This window comes from Armigeres subalbatus, chromosome 2 (genome assembly GCF_024139115.2).
Source record: "Armigeres subalbatus isolate Guangzhou_Male chromosome 2, GZ_Asu_2, whole genome shotgun sequence".
In the NCBI taxonomy this organism is placed as follows: Eukaryota; Metazoa; Arthropoda; class Insecta; order Diptera; family Culicidae; genus Armigeres; species Armigeres subalbatus.
In genome coordinates, this window is record NC_085140.1 from 442,355,249 (window position 1) to 442,378,103 (window position 22,855).

Here is a 22,855-nt window from a genome sequence, read left to right on the forward strand (position 1 = left end):
TAGTGTTATATACCAATCGACTCAGTTCGACGAATCGAGGTGATGTCTGTGTGTGTGTGTGTGTGTGTGTGTATGTGTGTGTGTATGTGTGTGTGTGTGTGTGTGTGTGTGTGTGTGCGCAAAACTAATCAACAAAATGTCACTCATTTTTCGGACACTTATCCTCAACCGATTTGCTCGCAACAAGTTGCATTCGACGCAGAATCCTGTCCCATTGTTTCCTATTTGAAATTGGCCAGATCGGACTATGGGGTCGAAAGTTATGGCCAAAATACAAAATCCTACGAAAAAATCGCGTAAAAAATGTCACTCATTTTTCGGGCACTTATCCTCAACCGATTTGCTCGCAACAGGTTTCATTCGACGCAGAATCCTGTCCCATTGTTTCCTATTTAAAATTGGTCAGATCGGACTATGGGATCAAAAGTTATGACCAAAACACAAAATCATACGAAAAAATCGTGTAAAAAATGTCACTCATTTTTCGGGCACTTATCCTCAACCGATTTGCTCGCAACAAGTTGCATTCGACGCAGAATCCTGTCCCATTGTTTCCTATTTAAAATTGGCCAGATCGGACTATGGGATCGAAAGTTATGGCCAAAATACAAATTCATACAAAAAAATCGCGTAAAAAATGTCACTCATTTTCGGACACTTATCCTCAACCGATTTGCTCGCAACAAGCTGCATTCGACGCAGAATCCTGTCCCATTATTTCCTATTTGAAATTGGCCAGATCGGACTATGGGATCGAGAGTTATGGCCAAAATACAAATTCATACGAAAATATTGCGTAAGAAATGTCACTCATTTTTCAGGCACTTATTCTCAACCGATTTGCTCGCAACAAAATGCATTCGACGCAAAATCCTTTCCCATTGTTTCCTATTGAAAATTGGACAGGTCGGACTATGGGATCGGAAGTTATGACCAAAATACCTTTTTTCGTAAAAATCACAAAAAATGTCACCTATTTTTCGGACACCTAACCTTAATCGATTCACACGCAACAAGTTGCATTTGACGCAGAATCCTGTCCCATTGTTTCCTTTTGAAAATTGGCTGGATCGGACTATGGGATCAAAAGTTATGGCCGAAACATCATTTTAGCCTTTTATACGAAAAGGCTGTATGTTCGCTCCAAAACCAAACTTTTACAGAAGGCCTGGAGACCCATAGTGTTATATACCAATCGATTCAGCTCGACGAACTGAGATGATGTCTCTGTCTCTCCACTTCATACGGGAGTTTGGCAGAAAGACGGTCATGAGATTTATATCATAACAAATATTGCCCTCCGCTCGCGTGATGGGAATGACATCTTCGTTTTATTTTTGTGTAGTCGGAGCTTCAGTTCAACTAACATCCAAAAGTGATATTCTTAAAATATATGACTGGGTGATATAAACCAGGGTTATGTACGTCAAAAAGATTGGAAAAGGAAACAAAAATGTCGAAATTCTTATTAGCATATTGTAGATCAAGCTGAAAACCGAACCGAGGTCCCGCGAAATCGCATTTTCTCGCATTTCCGGATGTTGCAACTGCATCGCGAGTAGTGCGCAACTGTGCCATAGTCGGGCACCACTCGCGATGCAGTTGCGACATCCAGAAATGGGACAAAATATGATTTTCGGTTTTCAACTGGATCTACAATATCTTTGCCATAAATAATCTGATTTTCATAGAACATACAAAGAAATTTTTCTTTTTTACTCCTAGCCACTAGCTCATCTTTTTTCAAGCACACACATCCCGAATAGAATGGTATTATACATCTATTTTTCTAGTTATCGTTTTTTGATTACAGCGAATTGTAATGGAATTTTTAATGGAATCATAAAAAGTATCAAACAATAATTATACTACGAATAATATTTATGATAGCGTCTAAAATAATTTGATTTTAGATGATACACTCAATGGGTCGTTAAGTATCGTTACCATTCAAAAAGGCCAATTTTTCCATATATTTTTATTGGGCGATTTTACCAGATATCATTAGTTTATAATCATTTCTTTTTCTTGCAATGATTCGGAGTATAATCGATTTTAACAAAAAAGATTAGTAGTATGAGATTTCGTAAACGAATTCTGGACCAACTAATTATTCAGTGTTTAATCCAGATTGAAAAGCGTGTAATGATTATTTAATTATATGCTAACCGTATTATAGGATGTATAATGTTATTCTACGAACTACGATACTGGATATGATAGTTAGGAAGGTGTTTTCTCAGTTTATAATAAATAAATGATCATCAAACAAGTTTTATTTATATTTTATTTACCATCTTATATTATATTGCAATTATGTTATTATCATCAGTGCCTCTTCGCAGATTTCGATGGTGCTGCATGTTCCTGTAAGAAATCAAAGAAAACAATGAATAACAGCTTGAAATCAGTCCTGGATGTGCATTTTTCATGCCCCGATTTCTTGATAAGCATGCCCATGGAATAATTAGAAATAAAATGGTTATTAAGCCCATCATAAACTATTCTCACCTTCGCAAGCGTTTTTTCGCTGCTCAACCACATCCGCTTGCGCAATGGCGTACTGTTTCCCGGTATGAGGTTGATATTTCTGGAAATAAACAATAAATATATATTATTCATGGTTTGTATAATATAATTTATACTTACATGCATTATAATCCGTTTAATTTTAGGTTTTCTTTCACACAAACACAATGCACATCGCCATTGACTTCGAAAAAAAAAACTTGAATGGCGGTTGGATCTGTTGCCGATGCGATTGTCACTATCACACTGAAAAAGAAACAACTTCATTTCTGTGTTGGTGAATATCTAAATTATTTATGGTGAGATACGTATACAATAATATGATATCAGGTAATCCTCATTATAACATGTATAATCTGCAAATTATTATATATGATCGTGGTTTTATTTCTGTCAATCATATAATTGTACAAGTATCATACAGTTTAAAATGATTACAAGAGGAATGGAATGCCAATAATATCAACCATTCGGCGTACCATTTATTTCTATTCGGGATTTTACGAAGGTCGAGAAAGGCACCATCACCGCTAGGTGGATTAATCTGGGTTTTTTTTGTTTTGTCTCTGTCTGTCTGTCCCGTAGAGCGCCGTAGCTCTGGCCGTCCGGAAGATGCTCCCATTCGAACCATTCTTCGAGCACGACGACACACCACATCGTCACTGACGCCAAATGACCGGATGAGCTGCTGAAATTCCTTGATTTTGATGATTCCCTGATTCCCGAATCCTAATTCCCGTCCATCCTTAAACATTGTAAACCTAACCTTGAGTCACCACGAATACGTTGGCTTATTTCCCTCTCTTACTAATTTAATAATAAGATTATGTCGATTGTACATATCTCAAAGAAAAGTGGGTCCGTAAAGTGTTATACACGCCTGAGCCTACCAAATAAACGAAATTGAAAAAAGAAAGACTCATCTACGCTCATCTCCAATATGATGCCACGGTCTAACTCGTTGCCGCTTATAGTACTAACTTTGTGCTTCAACAATTCAAAACCTTCGTGGAGAATTCCTGTAAACGACCACAATATGGTACTCTGTGAGCCTATATGGACATAATCAGTTAACTTCGACTTCATATTAGGTGTAGTTTACCCGGAAGACCAAAATATCAAAACCCCAGGACAATATGGAGAACCTAGTACATCTGTAGTTTATTTACTGTAGACATGTTACAGTAATCTAAAAAAACATATTCAAAATTAAATGAAAATCGTCGACGTTGTGACACTCAAATTGCTATGTGATTGTGTTATAAAAATCATCAACCATGGATTTGTAGTGGTGGAAACTTCCAATACCAATTCAGTAAGCATACACGTGGGATTCATTTTTTGTTAACATCCGACGACAGTAAACATTGCACGCATTCGGAAGAATTCACCCCAATTTAGAAGCAGTATTAATCAATACGGTCTAAGTATGGGATTAACTGATGGAATTTGTCAGAAAAGCATCAGTTTTTCTTTGGTTTAGGTGAATATTTATGAATTATGTTTTCACGATGCTGGTTGTTTATGTTTACATCCTCAACCGTTGTTGCCAGCTGCTCAGACGCACCAATAACAAGATCATTTTTTGCCCCGATTTTTCAATTTTTACAATGCACCCCAAAACAAAATGAATAATATATTATTATTGAATCAGTACATTAGAATAGAGTGGGGCAAGAGTACGCACTTAGTTTTCAATCGATCATGTGGCCCTTATGAAGCAAACTTCTGCATATCAAATCAGTGTCGATGATTCATATAGTCTTCCTTTATGTTACCCAGTGGAAAAAATATTGAAATTATTGAGATTCGTTTTAGTAGAACCCTTATTGCAAGACAAGTGAAAAACGCACTCTTACCCCACCGGTGGGGTAAATGTGCGCATCGAGTGGGGTAAGAGTACGCATTTATCCAATCATGTGCTTTAAGTATATATTAACACAAATAAGAGTTAATAACATTTAATTGATGTTTAATGAGCATATATTAGGGAATGTTTAAAGATTACGTAACTCTTAAAAGGGGAGGGGGTCCTAAAAATGTGCACTTTCATACGAAAAACCATCTTTTTTTATATATACAAAAAACTACAGAGGTAAAAATATATATCATGTTTCGCGTGGCGTATACAAAGGCATTTTCTTTAAAGAAAGTCCACCAATCACGTAACGTAAAATTTGGCTATTTCATCACCCCTCCCCCCTATCTTACACTATTTGTATGAATCCTCTAAAAATTATATGAATCGTCAAACATCTCACAACCCCTCCCAGCTAAACGTTGCGTAATTTATGAATGTTTCTTTTAATTAGATGAAATTATCATTTAGATGAAATTGTGTTTTCGTACTATGTTTAGGTGTATAACAAGTCCTAATACAATTTCATTATTTCGTTGTTTCATTGGTTCATCGATGATTCTTCGAAGCTTGATGGAAGTTGATTTGTTCTTCGCATACAGATGTTTTCGAAATGCTATGTCCTGTCTATCAATGAACCGATCGACGATTGCTTGACTGGAATGTTGACACATCTTTGGCACAATATCCTGTATGCTGCGGTGATACGAAGACACGAAGGTGATAAGAAACTATGACCAAACATTAACGACTGAATGGTACACAAAAGAAATTGCTTCTGGGAGAATGCTGAATTGGTATTCCTTCCATCTCCCAAAATACAAACTTAATGTCGCAAACAATTTCATTCATCGCGTCAGCTCATTGTCCACCAATTGGAGCTATGGGACAATAAAATCGATCATCATACAGCACGTCACCAACAACACCTCGGACACTGGTAAACAGACTGTTCAATTTGTATGCGACTCGAAGAAACACCAGGCAACATCAGGGAGCATCGATCACCGAATCATCACCACCGATGTCCTCGCCAACTGTCCCAGACGCAGACAATGATCCAACAAGTTCCAGTCACATCCTAGCAGAAGACTCAGGAAACCCAGGAGACGAAGAAAACCGGCAGAATCCCACGGAGCAGCGAACAGATCCTGATTGCGTCGAACCTGAAATGACAACAAACGAAGAACAACAGAAACAGTACCGTTCCATACCATATGTTTATGGTTTGTCTGAACGAATCTCCCAAATCCTCTCCCACGACTACGCCGACACCATAATAACATGCAGACAATATAAAACAGTAAGAGACTATCACACTAGAGTGGGGGGCAGCAGGGACCATGTCCAAGGGCTTGACGACCCCTCCCCAGCTGTCTGTGAGTCAGGGAGAACTGCCTAGGGCGTGGTGGGATTTAGCAGTGGGCTCTGCTAAAATCCCTCCCAAAAAACCACAAGTGCCCGTAAGCAGACTCTATCAAAGCGACTGTGTGCCGCTTCAAAAGCACAAGCCCAGGGAGTGCCATTGGCACATCAGGATTGATCCCAGTAAGATCCTGATTATGGTATACTGGTTGCATGTTATTGGTCTTGTTTTTGGATATTGAGATATTGTGAACGCGAGGGCTGGTAGTCTGGTTATTCTATTCTCTTAGTAAGGCCGGGTGACACCGACCTGAAACGGCGAATGGGCTAATGGCCAGGCTGTCTTCCGTCCCTTAAAACCGTGGCGGGCCTTGTAGCACGCGGTACAATCCTGTCGCTCAGCTGGCAGCTGAATGGGAGTAGGCTCAGATGCTTTTCCCTGACTAGCGCTGATCTGGCTCTGAACACGAAAGTGTCAACCCTCGCATGGCCTCCCTGCATGCCGCAAGGTATGTATAGATAACCATGGGATCGCGAAGGCGACTACACCAGCAGGATTCGACAGCAGCCGCAAGGGGGACCCAACAGCGATGAATTCTAACAACACAATACACAAGGGATGCAGGTGAGGCGAATGGTGGTAAGGAGAACCCTTTCACCAGACGTAGCGGCCTTGAAAGGTCTCCCCAAAGATCGCCGGGGGAAGGCGATGGAGAAGCCCGTGGAGGGTCTGAGGAGGTGCCGGTTGAAGTAAAGATGGACGGCCCCACCCTGACCCGCGTCATCAAATCTGTGATGGCGAACCACGAAGAACGCGGTGGTCACACGATGGAGGTAGTCACGGAGGTATCCGACGTGATTATGTCGTTCCTAGACAACCGGTTTAAGTACAGCAAGGATCTGAAACTTGCTGTGCAGGCACTCTGTGCCCTAGTAGTTGAGGCCAAATCGGAGTGGAGGTCCCTACTAGAGGCCAGCAAGAGTGCGGAGAGAGAGCTCCGCAAACTTGTCAAGGAGCGGAAGCAGGCGGATAAGGACAAAGAGGAGGCAGAATCGAAAATTCGTCTCCTGTCCGAGGGCAAACGACTGGCGGAGAGCCAGGTCGAAGAACTCCGCAAGAATGGCTGTAACAGGGGCGACCCCGAAGCTGAGTAAGGTTACGCAGGAGGCGAACCTGAAAGCAGCTGTCGAGAAGTCCGCAGCCCCGAAGCCAGAGAAAAGGAAGAAGGTCGAGCAGAAGGATGGCCATTCCAAGCCGGTGAACCCAGTGCCTCCACCATCGAGGACCACTGAAGCTCGCCGGGAGGAAGATCTACCGTGGAGGGAGGTCGTGAATCCCAAGAAGGCGAGAAGGCAACGGCAGCAGGCCGCAGAGAAAGCGGCAGGCGGAGCGATACGCGCCACTGTTAAGAAGGGTAGAGCCCAGAAGGAGACGGGTGCGCCTTCCAATGTCAGTGGTAAGCGTAAAGACAGAGGCGAGGCGATTATCGTCAGTACTGACGACAAGAGCTACGCCGAAGTCTTGAAGGCCATGAGAGTTAATGACAAACTCGCTGGCCTAGGAGAGGATGTCAACTGCATCCGAAGGACGCGGAGAGGCGAGATGATTCTCGTCTTGAAGCGGGATGCTGCTCAGAAGAGTACTGAGTACAAAAAGTTGACGGAGGAAGTCCTGGGCGATGGGGTTCAAGTAAGAGCCCTATGTCCAGTTTCGAACATCCAGTGCAAGGGCCTGGATGAAGTAACCGAGGCTAGAGACCTGGTCGACGCACTGAGAGATCAGTGCAATGTCGAGATCCAGGAATCTACGGTTCGGTTACTCAAAGCTTCATGAGGAATGCAGGTTGCCTCATTCCAAGTACCTCAGGCTGAGGCCAAAAGGTAATGGATAAGGCTAAACTGAAAGTGGGTTGGTCGGTATGTCCGCTAAGTATAAGCCAACCGCTTCAGACCTGTTTCAGGTGTCTTGGCAACGGTCATAAGTCTTATGACTGTAAAGGACCTGATCGCAGTAAGCTATGCCGTAGGTGCGGAGCTGAAGGCCACCAAGCTCGCACCTGTCAGGCTGCACCAAGGTGTCTGATCTGTCCCCCGGGTACAGACAACAGACACCTCACCGGTGTCCAGGCTTGTCCGGCCTCTAGAAGGATCCAGACACGCAGGTAACACAGCTGAATCTGAACCACTGCAAGGCGGCTCAATTGCTGCTACAACAGTCGGTTACTGAGTGTAAAGCTGATGTAGCTTTGCTGTCCGATCCATACCGCATCCCTGCCGGTAACGGTAGTTGGATTGCGGATAAGTCTCAGATGGTGGCCATCTGGACTTGCGGGCGAAATCCCATCCAGGAGATAGTATCATCACCTGAAGATGAGGGTTTCGTTATAGCAAAGGTAAACGGTGTTTACTTTTGTAGCTGCTACTGTCCTCCCAGGTGGAGTATAGTGCAGTTTACTAGGGTAGTAGATATTCTTGCAGCAAAACTAACTGGCTTAAAACCGTTAGTTGTAGCAGGCGACTTCAATGCGTGGGCAGTGGACTGGGGATCCCGGTCCACAAACGCCAGAGGTCATACCCTGCTAGAGTCGCTAGCGGTATTGAACGTAGTCCTGTTGAATGAAGGCCAAGTGCCAACGTTCAGGGGACCGAACGGTGATTCATGCATCGATGTGACCTTCTGCAGCGCGGGATGGACGGTGGACCCAGAATGGGAGGTTCATGAGGGGCATACCTCCAGCGATCATCAGGAAATTCGTTTTATGATCCGGTATACCCCCGTAGCAACCACAAGGCGGATCGGCAAAGCCGATCTAGGATGGCGCACCTCGCAGTTCAACCTAGAACTCTTGGAGGAATCACTACGATGGGAGACGCGAACAACGGGATTAAGTGGCGACGAGTTAATCGATGTACTAACCCGTGCATGCGATGTGACGATGCCTAGGAGGACCAAACCTCCCGGAAACCGGCAACCTGTGTACTGGTGGACTGACACAATTGCAGATCTTCGTAGAACCTGTCTTCGAGCAAAGAGAAGGCTGCGACGTGCCAGAACAGACGCTGATAAGGTCGAGAGACGCAGGGTGTTCCAGACAGCGAGCAGAGCTCTGAACTACGAGATCAAATGTAGTAAGAGAGCCTGCTTCGAGCGGCTGTGCAGGATGGCAAACGACAATCCATGGGGAGATGCATTCAGGATGGTGATGGCTAGGACCAATACCACGCCATCTGAGAAATCTCCGGGGATGTTGGCCAAAATAGTCGACGGGTTGTTTCCGAGGCATGAATCATCGAACTGGCCCGCTACTTCGTACGAGTCAGTTGACGTGGTACCGCTAGTGACTAACGAAGAGCTTATCGTAGCCGCAAGAAAACTTAAGCTCAATAAGGCGCCAGGCCCGGACGGTATTCCAAACCTGGCCCTTAAACACGCCATTCTTGCCAATCCAGATATGTTCAGGAGCTGCCTCCAGAGATGCATGGATGAAGGAAACTTCCCAGATCGATGGAAACGGCAGAAATTGGTGCCGAAGCCTGGCAAACAGCCGGGATCCTTGGGCATACAGACCAATTTGCCTACTCGACACAGCTGGAAAGCTGCTAGAGAGGGTCATTCTGAATAGATTGTCGGCTTATACAGAGTGTGCTGGTGGCTTATCCAGCAACCAGTATGGCTTCCGTAAGGGCCGTTCTACCATCGAAGCAATTCGAGCGGTAACAGATACGGCCAAGATAGCGAGAGGTTTAAACAGAAGAGGTATTAGGTACTGCGCGTTGATTACACTTGATGTAAAAAACGCGTTTAACAATGCTAGCTGGGCAGCAATTGCTGACTCCCTGCACCGATTGAGAGTTCCGGATTACCTGTGCAGGATACTGAAAAGCTATTTTCAGAATAGGGTGCTGTTATACGACACTGATGCTGGTCAAAAGTCGATCGTAGTGTCCGCGGGTGTTCCACAGGGATCGATCCTTGGACCGGTTCTGTGGAACATTATGTACGATGGAGTATTACGCCTAAGTCTCCCGGCCGGTGTGAAAATAGAAGGCTTCGCGGATGACGTAATGCTAGAGGTAACAGGAGACACTCTCGACGAAGTCGAACTGAAGGCTTCATACGCGATTGGCAGAGTGGAGGAATGGCTCAACTCGAGGCGGTTGTCCCTTGCACATCACAAGACGGAAGTCGTGGTAGTGCATAACCGTCATGGGTTGCAACAGGCGAGAATAAGAGTAGGGACCTGCACAGTAGGGTGGTTCAAAAAATCGATTTTGCTCCACAGTGCTCATCTGATTCTTCACCATGTTCTGAATGTCCTCTGAAAATTCGAGCTCATTTGGATTAAAACTGATTTAGCACAAGCCGTTTCAAGTTTGCATGCAAATTAGTATGGGGAAATTTATTTTTTCATTATACTGTTAATGACGCTTCCCCATTAAGCACAGGTTAAAAGAAAACCTACATAGCAAAAAGGAATACTCAACAGCTTTCACCCAACGAAAATCGCATGTTGATTAATCGCCCCAAGAATTAGTAATCGAATTTAATCTATACCGTGGTTTTCTGGAGCTAATTGCTTAACCCATAAGCAGGCAACATTGCTGCTCGTGGCGCGAAAGATAGCACACACAAATTCAGGCTACTATGTTGCACTGCACATTTCAGTGATGCCCTCAAAGAAGTTTAACGATCATGACTAAAGATTCGCAACCTGTCTTAAAATCGATTACTAATTATTGGGGCGATTAATCAACATGCGATTTTCGTTGGGTGAAAGCTGTTGAGTATTCCTCTTAGCTATGTAGGTTTTCTTTTAACCTGCGCTTAATGGGGAAGCGTCATTAACAGTATAATGAAAAAATAAATTTCCCCATACTAATTTGCATGCAAACTTGAAACGGCTTGTGCTAAATCAGTTTTAATCCAAATGAGCTCAAATTTTCAGAGGACACTCAGAACATGGTGAAGAATCAGATGAGCACTGTGGAGCAAAATCGATTTTTTGAACCACCCTACTGCACAGTTAACTCCGTGAGGTCTCTCAAGCATCTGGGCGTGATGATCGATAATAAGCTCAATTTTACGAGCCACGTCGATTATGCATGTCAGCGGGCTTCATTGGCGATAAAATCTTTATCACGAATGATGTCCAACAGATCGGTGGTGCATAGTCAAGTGCGTATGCTGATAGCTGGCGTAGCATTGTCTATCATCCGTTATGGCGTGCCGGGGCCGTAGCACTAAAAGCCAAGTACAATGTAAAGAAATTGATCAGAGTACACCGGCTGATGTGTTTACGTGTCGCGAGCGCATATCGCACCATATCATATGAGGCGGTGTGCGTTATAGCTGGAATGATGCCGATCGACATACTCTTAGAGGAGGATGTGGAGTGCTACAACGAAAGGGACTCGGTGCAAGTGCGACGTGTCAAGAGAGCAGCTTCGTTGCTTAAATGGCAAAGAGCATGGGACACCGCAGTCAAAGGTCGTTGGACCCACAGACTGATTCCAGATGTGTCCAACTGGGTTGATAGGAAGCATGGTGAAGTCAACTTCCACCTAACACAGGTGTTGTCTGAACATGGCTGCTTTAAGAAATTCCTACACAGGTTTGGCTTCGCAGATTCTGCGGAGTGTCCTGAATGTGTAGGTGAGGTAGAATCGGCAGAGCATGTGATGTTCGCATGCCCGCGATTCGAGATAGAACGCAATGCCATGCTGCTTATTAGTGGTATGGATACAACCCCGGACAACCTCGTCGAGAGGATGTGCCGGGAGGAAGCTATATGGAATGCGGTGAACACAGCATCTCAACAGATTATGTCGAAACTGCAGCGGTGGTGGCGTCTTGAACAAAACCAACGTGTGCAGTAAGGGCACCTGTGATGCAGTGAACACTTTGCCCACCCCGACAACCAACATGTCGCGGGTGGGCTGCGGGGACCTCAGTATGTACATATAGAGGTCATTGCGGTTCACGCGCGGTGGTTGTTGTCGGGGTGCTCGTCTCCAACGTGAGATTATGATACGGACCGTTAGGTTACTATCATAGCTTGCGATCGACGGGTGGTGAGGTAGCCACCCTTGAAGTCGATGTTGTGTGTATTGACGTCAAGTGCGTTAGCATAGGCGTGAGCGTTCTCAATAGTCCCCCCCTGATGTATTGCTTAATTGCGGGCCGGGGGTACGGACTGGCGAAAGGGTTTTGGTTTTAGTGGGTCGGGTAAGAGTTACATGACATACCCATCCCCACACTACCTGAGTACCTCCTCAGGTGTCTGGTTGCAGATTTCCGTTTACCCTTGCTCAAGAAAAAAAAAAAAACACTAGAGTAAAAGACCCGATAGACAATACAGAGCAAAGCAAAGTTATATACAAAATTCCATGCAACGATTGCCCTCAATCGTATGTTGGAATGACACAAAACAAACTAAAAACAAGATTGTATGGACATAAAACATATGTATTAATAAATTAGAATACCTGTTAGATTTAGGACATACGAACATTGACACAGAAATTCTCTCATTGCGTGAGAAAACAGCATTAATAGAACATTGTATAGATAACAACCACAGATTTGACTTAAGTAACACACAAATAATAGATAGAACCTACAAACCACACACACTCCCTTTCATGGAGATGTGTCATATCACTAACACACCCAATACGGTAAATCATCGCACTGACGTTGGTAACCTAAGCTCAACATACGCAGCCGTGCTTCACTCTATTGGCGAAAAGCTTCAACGCAAATAAAACGCTATAATCCCCCATTTTCAATTTCACAGTTAAAGTGCTAAAACTATACGGTGCCCACAAAACAAAAATAACAAGTTTAATTTGGAGCCCTACGGACTTTAATGTATGTTTGTTAGTTTATGATGTTGTTTAGTAATTTGTTAGTTGACCATGATCCATGTTTTGAATTAACTTTTTAGACTGATGTACACCAAAAACTTGACACTTACAATTTTTTGTTCAACCAAAACCAAACGTAAAACGATAACACCGACTGTAAGTTTAAACATAAATTGTAATACCCAGCCTAATACTAAAACATAATTACAGTTCCCCTGAAGAAGACCCGAAAAGTGGTCGAAACGTTGGGATAAAATCAAAATTATCGTTTAATTACTGAGACTGCATAGCCGAAACGTATCATAGACATTTATTTAACTGCGGTGGAGTTTGGTTGAAATAAAATATCTATCTGAGCGAAACTGTTTTTCAACGGTCATCCGACCATCACCCTGCCGCAACCCTCTGCGCATTTCAACGGGACTCGAGAATGCCCCTGAAACTCGAACTACGCACATCACCCGATCCATGGTCGCCTTGATCAAGCGTGTAAGTTTATCCGGAAATCCGTGTTCGTGCATTAGCTGCCATAGCTGGTCTTGATCGATTGTTTCATATGCGACGTTGAAGTCGATGAATACACGATGTGTGGGCACGTTGTATTCGCGGCATTTCTGCAATCCGTGGCGGAGTGCCCATGAAACCCGCCTGGTACTGGTATGATGATGATGATGATGATGATGATGATGATGATGATGATGATGATGATGATGATGATGATGATGATGATGATGATGATGATGATGATGATGATGATGATGATGATGATGATGATGATGATGATGATATTCAAGTTGGGCATGTTTCAATAAGAGGTAAGTATCAAAATGCTGCGATTAGATTAAAGGGACCCTTGAAAAGAGTGTGTTCCATTTCTGAATTGATGGGAAAACTATCCATTCACGTACTGTACATTAGTTACAACCGCATTTGTCACAAAATATACAAATACATGAGTAGTTTGAATTTTGCGGATAAGAACCAAATTGGGAATCAAAGATATTGTATGTAGACTTTTTTTTATTTTTTAAGAGCCAATGACTAATATAAGGTACACTGGGGGAAGTGGAAAAAAGGGGGTAAGTGTAAAAATCGACTTGAAAAATTGGAATTGTACATACTTTACAGTTTTTACCACATCATAACATTATGCAATGGGGCCCTCCTTAGCCGTGCGGTAAGATGCGCGGCTACAAAGCAAGACCATGCTGAGGGTGGCTGGGTTCGATTCCCGGTGCCGGTCTAGACAATTTTCGGATTGGAAATTGTCTCGACTTACCTGGGCATAAAAGTATCATCGTGTTAGCCTCATGATATACGAATGCAGAAATGGTAACTTGGCTTAGAAACCTCGCAGTTAATAACTGTGGAAGTGCTTAATGAACACTAAGCTGCGAGGCGGCAATGTCCCAGTGGGGGATGTAATGCCAACGAAGAAGAAGAAGATAACATTATGCAAGAATGAATACTATGTTGAAATTTGTATAATACATACACTAACACGGTTAACGCTTGAACTGTAATTTTAGGTTTCGCGAAAAGTTGATTTTTGCATTCATAAAATCAATTCTTATTTGCACCAATTGTCCCTTTTTCAAGTGAATTTATATCACAGGTTACTATTACAATAAAATTAAACTAATCCCATTCAATTTGTAGTGGTTTGTACCATGAAAACAAATTCAAACAACAAAGATCAAACAAATTCAAAGATTTTACACTTACCCCTGGTATCAAACACTGCGGGGAAAGTGGATAATGCTCTAATTACGCAGTTTTTTTCTTCCCTCCAGGGTTTATTTCGATAGCTGTGAATCCTAATATGTTCCTTCTTTGTTATCATTGTGATTCCAGTGGTCATTGGACTAATATAAATGAGAAAATACCTGATTAATCCACCTATCGATATTGATGCCTTTAACATGTTTTACATATGAAAAAAAATGTATAGAAAAGTTAAAAATAACGCTGACTGGTAAATATATTCTATAATTCACATTAATTATTATTCATAACAAGTTTCGCCGTTGAATGCATTTTTTTGCGAACAAACTGGTTAAGGATAAGTGCTTAAGAATAGCTGATAATTTTGTACGTGCTTTGCGCACACACATACATACAAGTACGCACATACAGACATCATCTTAATTCGTTAAACTAAGTTGATTAGTGTATAATCCTGTAAGTCCTATTTTTCCTTTGAAAAGTTCATCTTTGGGGCGAACATATAGATTTTGCGTACACTTAGTGTTCGCGAAGGCAAAACCAGCCCTCCCCTAGCTATTACGAGAATTCCTTGAGGATCTATTCCGTTAAGGTAATGAAATTATTCCACAAAAGATAGCAAAAGAGCAATTATCGTTTTGATTTTAGTTATATGTAACTACTCATCACAATTGAAGATTAAGGTAACATGGGTTTTCCACTTACCCCATCCTACTGGGTTAAGTGGAAAAACAACTCCTTATTTTTAAATCTTTTTCCACAAATTTCAAGCGACCAAAATGGTATAAATTACCACACAGTTTGTGCAAAATTGACTGTTTTTGATAGCCCATTTTGACTGAACGCATTTAGATCATTTAAACTAAAGTCACTAGATATAAAGTCTGGCGAATACACTGACAGGTCACCAATCGAACTGTCATTCGCGGGATCCAATCGAACATGAAGCTTCAAGTGAGCTTGAATTCGTGGGGAGTATTGAGATAGTAATAATAAATTTATTGGAAGATCATAAAAAAGATAAGAAAAACTAAAAGTTTAAAGAACATGATCTCCATGAAGTTAATATCATTCCAGAACATAATCTAAATGCATAATGGGTTTATTTCGTGAAGTCTCGGATATGGTCAAGGATATCACTCACTATTATTGATTTTTTTTTGCGAAAACGGACATTTGGATTTATATCTAGTGTTGTCCATATAAAAGATTCAACGATTTTATCATCATTTGATTTTAATAAAATTTATTAACCAGTAAGGTACACATTTTTGTATTGAAACGATTTACAATCATTAATTAAATAAAGGAATTTAGAATGCCATGGATTTGCTGTCATGGCGTTTCTCACGAGGAATATTGACCCGACTTGTTCGCAAACGGAAGAGAATATACTTCTTGATGATTTTATCACGAATCGCATGACATTTTGGCATATGAGCAGCAGGTACACCCGACATAAGGTCAAACAACGTTTTATCTAGATCCTTATTGGATACTTTCAGCTGCTCAATGTTCTTTTTGAATATTTCTTCCAGTTCTATGAAGAAATTGTAGGTTTCCATATTTACATACGTCAATGCACTACCCGTAAAATCTTTGAGCTTGGTGAAAAAAGTAACATCATCCGGTGGGATTACACTTGCAATGCAACTTTTCACGCATTCTGCACACACTTGAGAACGTTGTGCTATCTTCTGCATAACCATTCCTGAAAGATAGTATATGACATTCTGCTCAGAAGAACGGTTGCAAAGCGCATCATATTCCTCTATAATTGCGTCTTCATTTTGTGCATCGCAATCACCGAAGCTGACTGGTACCTTTGACACATCCACATCATGTTCTCTTCGACGTTCTACTGCGTCATTGGTTGAGCTTAGAACATAATTTTTCGAAAATTCCAGTAACCAACTGCTTTCGTCCCAATCATATGAAGCCGTTTCTATATCGTTGAGATATTGTGACACTGTCAACAGCTTCAAACTGTCCTTGACCTGCAAAGCGTTTGGTCGAATTTGGCGGCTACGAAGCTGGGAAAATACATTTTCCACAGAATCCTGCGTCAAGCGACCGCCAACGAAAAAATCGAATCCCTCGTAACGCAACATATAATCTTGGATTCTTATCATGCTGTCTGTAGCCATTACTACCGCGGATTGCCACGGTTTACTCCAGCCTTTCGAGCCCACTTTGCAATTGAAGATAATTGATCGGAACGAAATCAAGAAAGATATTGCTTTCTGATGAGCTTTTTCATTCTTCCGACTGAACGCCAGCTTGATTGAACGTGATGTCATGTATGTGAACCAGGTGGCTATCTGATCTATCAGAAAAGCTGTTGTTAAAACATCTTTTCTTCCAGTTTCTGCTCCGAACATTCGAAGTGCCGCTGCTACGCCATGATTAACATATTTCGTAGAGCTCTTAACTTTCATCTTCTCGAAATTGGAAGTTTTTTTCGAAAAATCCACGTCTTCTAGAGTCAGTCCACATGCCATTCGAAGATCACAAGCTTTCTCGTACAAAACAAGCTCTCTCAGATGAGTTATATCAGCGACGGGTGTATGAAGTCCATTAACTTCCATGGTGTTTTGGTCAATCTGGATTGTACCGTTTGCAATCCATCCTTGGATCATGCTTTTGGCCACGTGCACACTGTCAGGCATGATTTCGAGTGTTCGAGATTGATCACAGGGGTGTTCAATTGGTTTATTGTGAAGCACCTTATCCCTGGTATGTTGGATTCCACAATCATTCCAGAACTTTTTATTATTGCCTGAAAATAAAATCGTAACATAAATTACAATCTTAATTACTAAATAGCTAGAAATTGATCTACCTCCGCAGTCACTTATTGCTGCCTGTACGCGAAGTCCGGTGGATTCTGTTTTCCGAATAATATCGAACAAAATGGATTTCAAACAGCCACTATCGATTGAATCCCCTGTATAGTAGTATGCAACTAGTTGCTTCCACCGTGCTCGAAGTCCTACCAGCATAAATACCATTACATGATTAGCTGTCCCGTCATGGTTGTAAGGGTATGCGATAAGACACGTTTTCCTAACGAAACGAAACGAAACGAAATTTAAAATGTCTGTGTTGATTCGAAATGAAACGAAACGAAATATATATTTACTTTCGAAACTTCGAAACGATACGAAATCAACGTCCATTTAATTCGAAATTTTTCGAAACGAAACGAAATTTTATTTTTTTTCCGCGGAATTTTTATTGAATTGATTTTACATTATGTACGCCATTCTGATTTCATTTTGTCAAAGTCAAATAACTCAAAGTCAGAAGAAGCAGTCTGTGATAAATCGCCGTGTTCCCGTTTACCATCGGCGATAAGGCAATACCCCAGCATTTGTGCCGCTTTCAAAGGAATTCGCCCTGGAGTGGGTGCTCCCGAATCTGATCAGTTTTATATCAGTTCAGCTTTATATCAATAAATTTGTATATAATATTATAGGAATTGTGAGATTTTTTTTTATATTTTGATTAAAATACTATTCAAAACCTTATTTCATTTAAGACTTATGTGATTATGTTGAAGCATACGTCATATTCATTTATCAGCGTGATTTTATGGTATTGATCTAAATCAAAACCAGAATATACGCATATAGAGAATTGTTTATAGCATACATTTGCTCGCTAGACGAATCCTCTGCACCTTTCTAAAATGCACAAAGATATGTCTTTTAAATTGTGTTTCAAAAAGACTAAAATAAATACTCCCCCTAAACAATTAGAAAACTCCCATAATAAATAGAAAATTGCCAATAAAGAAATCAGGGTATGAGCAAAAAATAAATATAAAATTTCCACAAATAAAACAAAATTCCTCAAACAATTAAAATTTTTCCACAAAACAAAAATAAATAAGCACTTTTAAAAGCAAAAATTTCAATTATAAAGGAAAAATTTTCCAAAAAAAAAAAACCCTCCACGAAAAAAAATTCAAAATTTCCATTAAATAAATCAATATTAGCAATAAAAAATTACAAAATTTTGCACAAAATAAATATATTTTTTTCCATAAAAAAAATTTTTTTTCCACAAAATGATCAATACAGAGCAATAAAAAATTAAAAAAAAAACCCAGATTAATCCACCTAGCGGTGATGATGCCTTTCTCGTGCGGTAAAAAAATAGTATTTTGGCCATAACTACCAAGCCCATTGTCCGATCCGTCCAATTTTCAATAGGAAACAATGGGGCAGTATACTGCGTCGGGAGGGAATCCGTTTAGGGTAAGTGCATTAAAAATGAGCTAGACTTTTTCACGCGCTTTTTTATGAGAAAAAGTATTTTGGCCATAACTACCAAACCCATTGTCCGATCCGTCCACTTTTCAATAGGAAACAATGGAGTAAGATACTGCGTCGAATGCAGCCTGTTGTGAGGGAATCCGTTTAGGGTAAGTGCATTAAAAGTGAGCTAGACTTTTTTACGCGCTTTTTTATGAGGAAAAGTATTTTGGCCATAACTTCCAAGCCCATAGTCCGATCCGGCCAATTTTCAATAGGAAACAATGGGACAGTATACTGCGTCGAATGCAACTTGTTGCGATTAAATTGGTTGAGGGTAAGTGCAAAAAAAGTGAGCTAAACTTTTTGCTCTTTTGGTGCGCACATACACACACACATACACACACACACACGCACACACACACAGACATCACCTCAATTCGTCGAGCTAAGTCGATTGGTATATAACACTATGGGTCTCCGAGCCTTCTATAAAAAGTTTGTTTTTGGAGTGAACATATAGCCTTTACGTATACTTAGTATACGAGAAAGGCAAAAATCATACAGAAATATAAAAAAGCAATCAAACTGTGCTTTTTTTCCATAGATGACCCCTTCTTTAAAAGCGTTTAAAGTTCATGTAAAATTTTATCAGCTTTATTGCTTTCTTGTATTTTTTTATGGAAATTTCCTTTTTTTTATTGCTCTTTATAGATTATTTGTTGGATTTTTTTTAAATTTTTTAAGGAAAAAAAATATTTATTTTGTGGAAAATTTTGTAATTGTCTAGGCTAGGCGTACCAGTTGTGGCTATAGCACCAGTTGTCGCACTAGTGCTTTATATGCCAAATGGCCAATCAAATCACCGCAAACCAAGTTCATATCGATAAAGCATATTCATATGATACGATAACACCTTTGATCTCCTCCAAAACAAGCAAAGCATAATTGTAAAAATTGATTTTGCTTAATTTTTGACGTCCTTTGCACCAGTTGTCGCACTAGTGGTCCCTATTTGGCCAATCCCATAAGAAAACAATGGGATTTGCCAAATAAGGAACCAAAATTAAGAATAGTGCCACAACTGGTGCATGCGTTCCTATTATGAATTAATTAATTTTGAGGATAACAACAAATTTTATTGTGTTTTTCACAGCTGTTCTAAGGAGCAGGAAGTAAAACCTTTCACTTGATATATAAAGTTCACCCAAATGCCTTTTACTTATTTAAAAAAAATAGTTGTTCTTATGTATGGCGACAATTGGTACACCCACCCTATTGCTAATATTGATTTGGTTATGGAAATTTTGTATTTTTTTCGTGGAACATTTTCATTTATTTATGGAAAATTCTTCTTTTATAATTGCTATTTTTGCTTTTAAAAGTGCTTATTTATTTTTATTTTGTGCTTAGTTCTTAATTGTGTATGGAATTTTTGTTTTACTTGTGGAAATTTCATATTTATTTATTGCTCATACTTTGATTTCTTTATTGGCAATTTCCTAATTGTTTATGGAAAATTTCTAATTTTTTTGTAAATTTTATTTTGCTGCCGTTTCAAAAATGTGATCGCTAAGCTTTTACGACTGTAGTTTGCCAGGTAAGAAGAAATAATTTTTACTGACTCCAACAAAAACTTGTAACAAAGGGATATCATTTCCCTTCAAACTCAAATTTTTTCCAAAGGAGTCTTATATTTTTTTGGAAAAGATGTTCAATTTTGATACTCATAGTTAAGTTTGCCATTAGAGGTGTTTTTCACGAGATATTGCGAAGAAAGATTCAGCTGCCGGTGGGACTTGAACCCACCCATTTCATTAAGTACACGGACGTATTATTATACAACAGCTGCCCTTGCGAGAAGTTGTTTCATAACCAGCTAATAACAATAAGATATCAGTCAATTCCCCGTATCCATCGAATCTGACTTCCCTTGCAAGTCATTAATCAAGAAAAATATAGTCTTATATACAATCAACTCGACTAACTTTGTTCATATGAGGCATGCAAAAATTGTTGCCAAATTTTCCTCCTCAACCGATTTCAATTGAGTGTAAGAAACAGCTGCTATGGACAGTATGAGCCGGCCACGCCCTTACAGTCAATTTTGGATAAGGAGAGGAAAATTAGTTTGAAACTCATTATTATAAGATTATAAGAGGAAGTCCTTGGCATCCCCGTGAGCGCCACGTGAAAGGAATCTTTGTTGAAAAGGTAATTCATTTGAAGCCATTTTGGCAAGCGACTAAAAATTTATTGTAAACGAAGTTATTTTGAAAAGTCGAAGACAAAAACCGTGTCTCAAATCAATCCAACGCAAAATCATGTACTTCGTTTAATGTTTTCCTTAGGCCCTTTAACTTTTAAGCAGTGTTTAGTCATGTGCTTAAGGTGATTATACGATAGAGCCAGAAATCGGCCATTTTGTAAACCACGTGCTTTTCCAATATTTTTTTCAAGAGCACGAGATGAAAAAACCATAACGCGTATGGGGCTGAAATAATGGTAGATCGGTTGCTTAGTTATGCTGAACAATCATAATTTGAGTTTCGGCACTGTACGAAAACTATTACGCCAGATTTGGGCCTTTGGAAATGTATGTAGATAAACGAGTGGTGAATTTGAAATTCACCACGGGCTTCATTCTATAATCACCTTAAACCTGGTTTGAGGCATAAGCGGCGAAGAAGTTGGCCTTTAAAAAAAAGAGGCACTCTAAAAATACTTCATTAGGGCATTCACGCCACGACTTTGCCTCACACGGTAACTGGCTAGAACCCATTAATGGGTACTATGGTACCCATTTTCGGCAAAACCGCCACTACTCATTTAATGAGTAAAACCGGTTTACTCATTAATGGGTAAATCGACTTTCTGTCAAAAGATGGGTATAATTTTACCCATCATGCCAAAACTGTTTCTTTGCATAATGGGTAAATAAATACCCATTTTTTCAGAATGAATTTTACCACCGGAATTTCGGAATTTTGCGGATTTTTTGCAGTAAAATTAAAAATCAGTAAAAAACATTTTTATTAATCTTCTTGTTAATATAAGAGCACAAACAAGTTAAGTCACTATTAAAAATCCAAAAGTTGTGATGACTGCTTCAGGCTTGATCCGAGTCCGGATGCTTATGACAGGTGATAATCTTGTCCATGATTGCGATGGTTTGTCTCCGGACGATGATCCGCGTTTTCTGCCGGTCGCGCGTTCCTAGTTCAGATTCATCAACCAGTTTAAAGCATAATTCTAATGATTTATTTCAAATACTTACTGTTACACCTGTTGTGAAATCGGAAACCTGTTGTGATTTTGGTTCAGGCTGGCAAAAACCTGAGACAGCCTGGAAGGAACTATTTTCCTCTGGAACTCCATACTTTCGATGACCTATGAGTATAATTGAGCAGTTTTATATGGTTTTATCATTAGTATAGTTAATATTAGATAAATAAAATTAAAGTAGTTTACTTACGTCCATACGAGGGCTCATTGATTGAATTTTTCAACCGGGAGAAAACAGAAAAACAATTTGAAAATATTCGCAACTATTTTTTCACCCATTAATGGGTAAAAAAATGCACATTTTTAAACTTCTTTCTAATTTTGAACATGGGTATTTTTTTACCCATTGAACAACTTTTAAAATTACCCCTTTTTAGACAGTTTCATAGATCATCAAAAAATGTATACTTTTTTACCCATTAATGGGTTTTAGCCAGTAACCGTGCATTGACAAAGTTGTACTGATCTGATTCATATATAAAGCTATGTCCATTTAGAACCCGGAATCATTTATTGTATAGCAGCGGCACGGAAAAGGACCGCTACAGGAATTATTTTACAGCGGTTTGTCTACCTAGGCGCCCACTTGCTGTGGTATAAATTTTACGATGTTTCGTGCAGCGAGTCAAAAATTATTCCAGATGGAAGTCGAAAGGAGGGAAAAAATCTGCACATCCACGTTGATAATCCTGCTCATCGACGATGGAACCTACGTCAAAATGGATTTCGGACAGCTTCTTAGTCAAAAATTCTTCATGGCGATGGCACGATGAGTAGTTCCTACGAAGTTTAAGTTTGATTTTTGAACATACTTGCAAAAAAATCAGATGGTTTTGGCAAGGTCCCGTGAAGTTTTGGCCAGATTTGGCGAGTTGCTACTACAGCCGGGAAGTCATCCAGCGGTACCGCGATAATAACGAAGATTTCATCGATAAAAACATAAATCCACGCAACTGCCCACAGCTCC

General features: G+C 40.4%; 1 long non-coding RNA gene across 1 annotated transcript; it reads right to left on the reverse strand.

Annotated features, from left to right (window-relative positions):
• Positions 1-21,735: 21,735 nt before the first annotated feature.
• LOC134218117 (uncharacterized) lies at positions 21,736-22,289 on the reverse strand. The gene is made up of 3 exons (XR_009981260.1): positions 22,079-22,289; positions 21,881-21,993; positions 21,736-21,819 (listed from the first exon to the last, which is right to left on the reverse strand). It is a non-coding gene; the product is annotated as an uncharacterized LOC134218117 (long non-coding RNA).
• Positions 22,290-22,855: the final 566 nt, after the last annotated feature.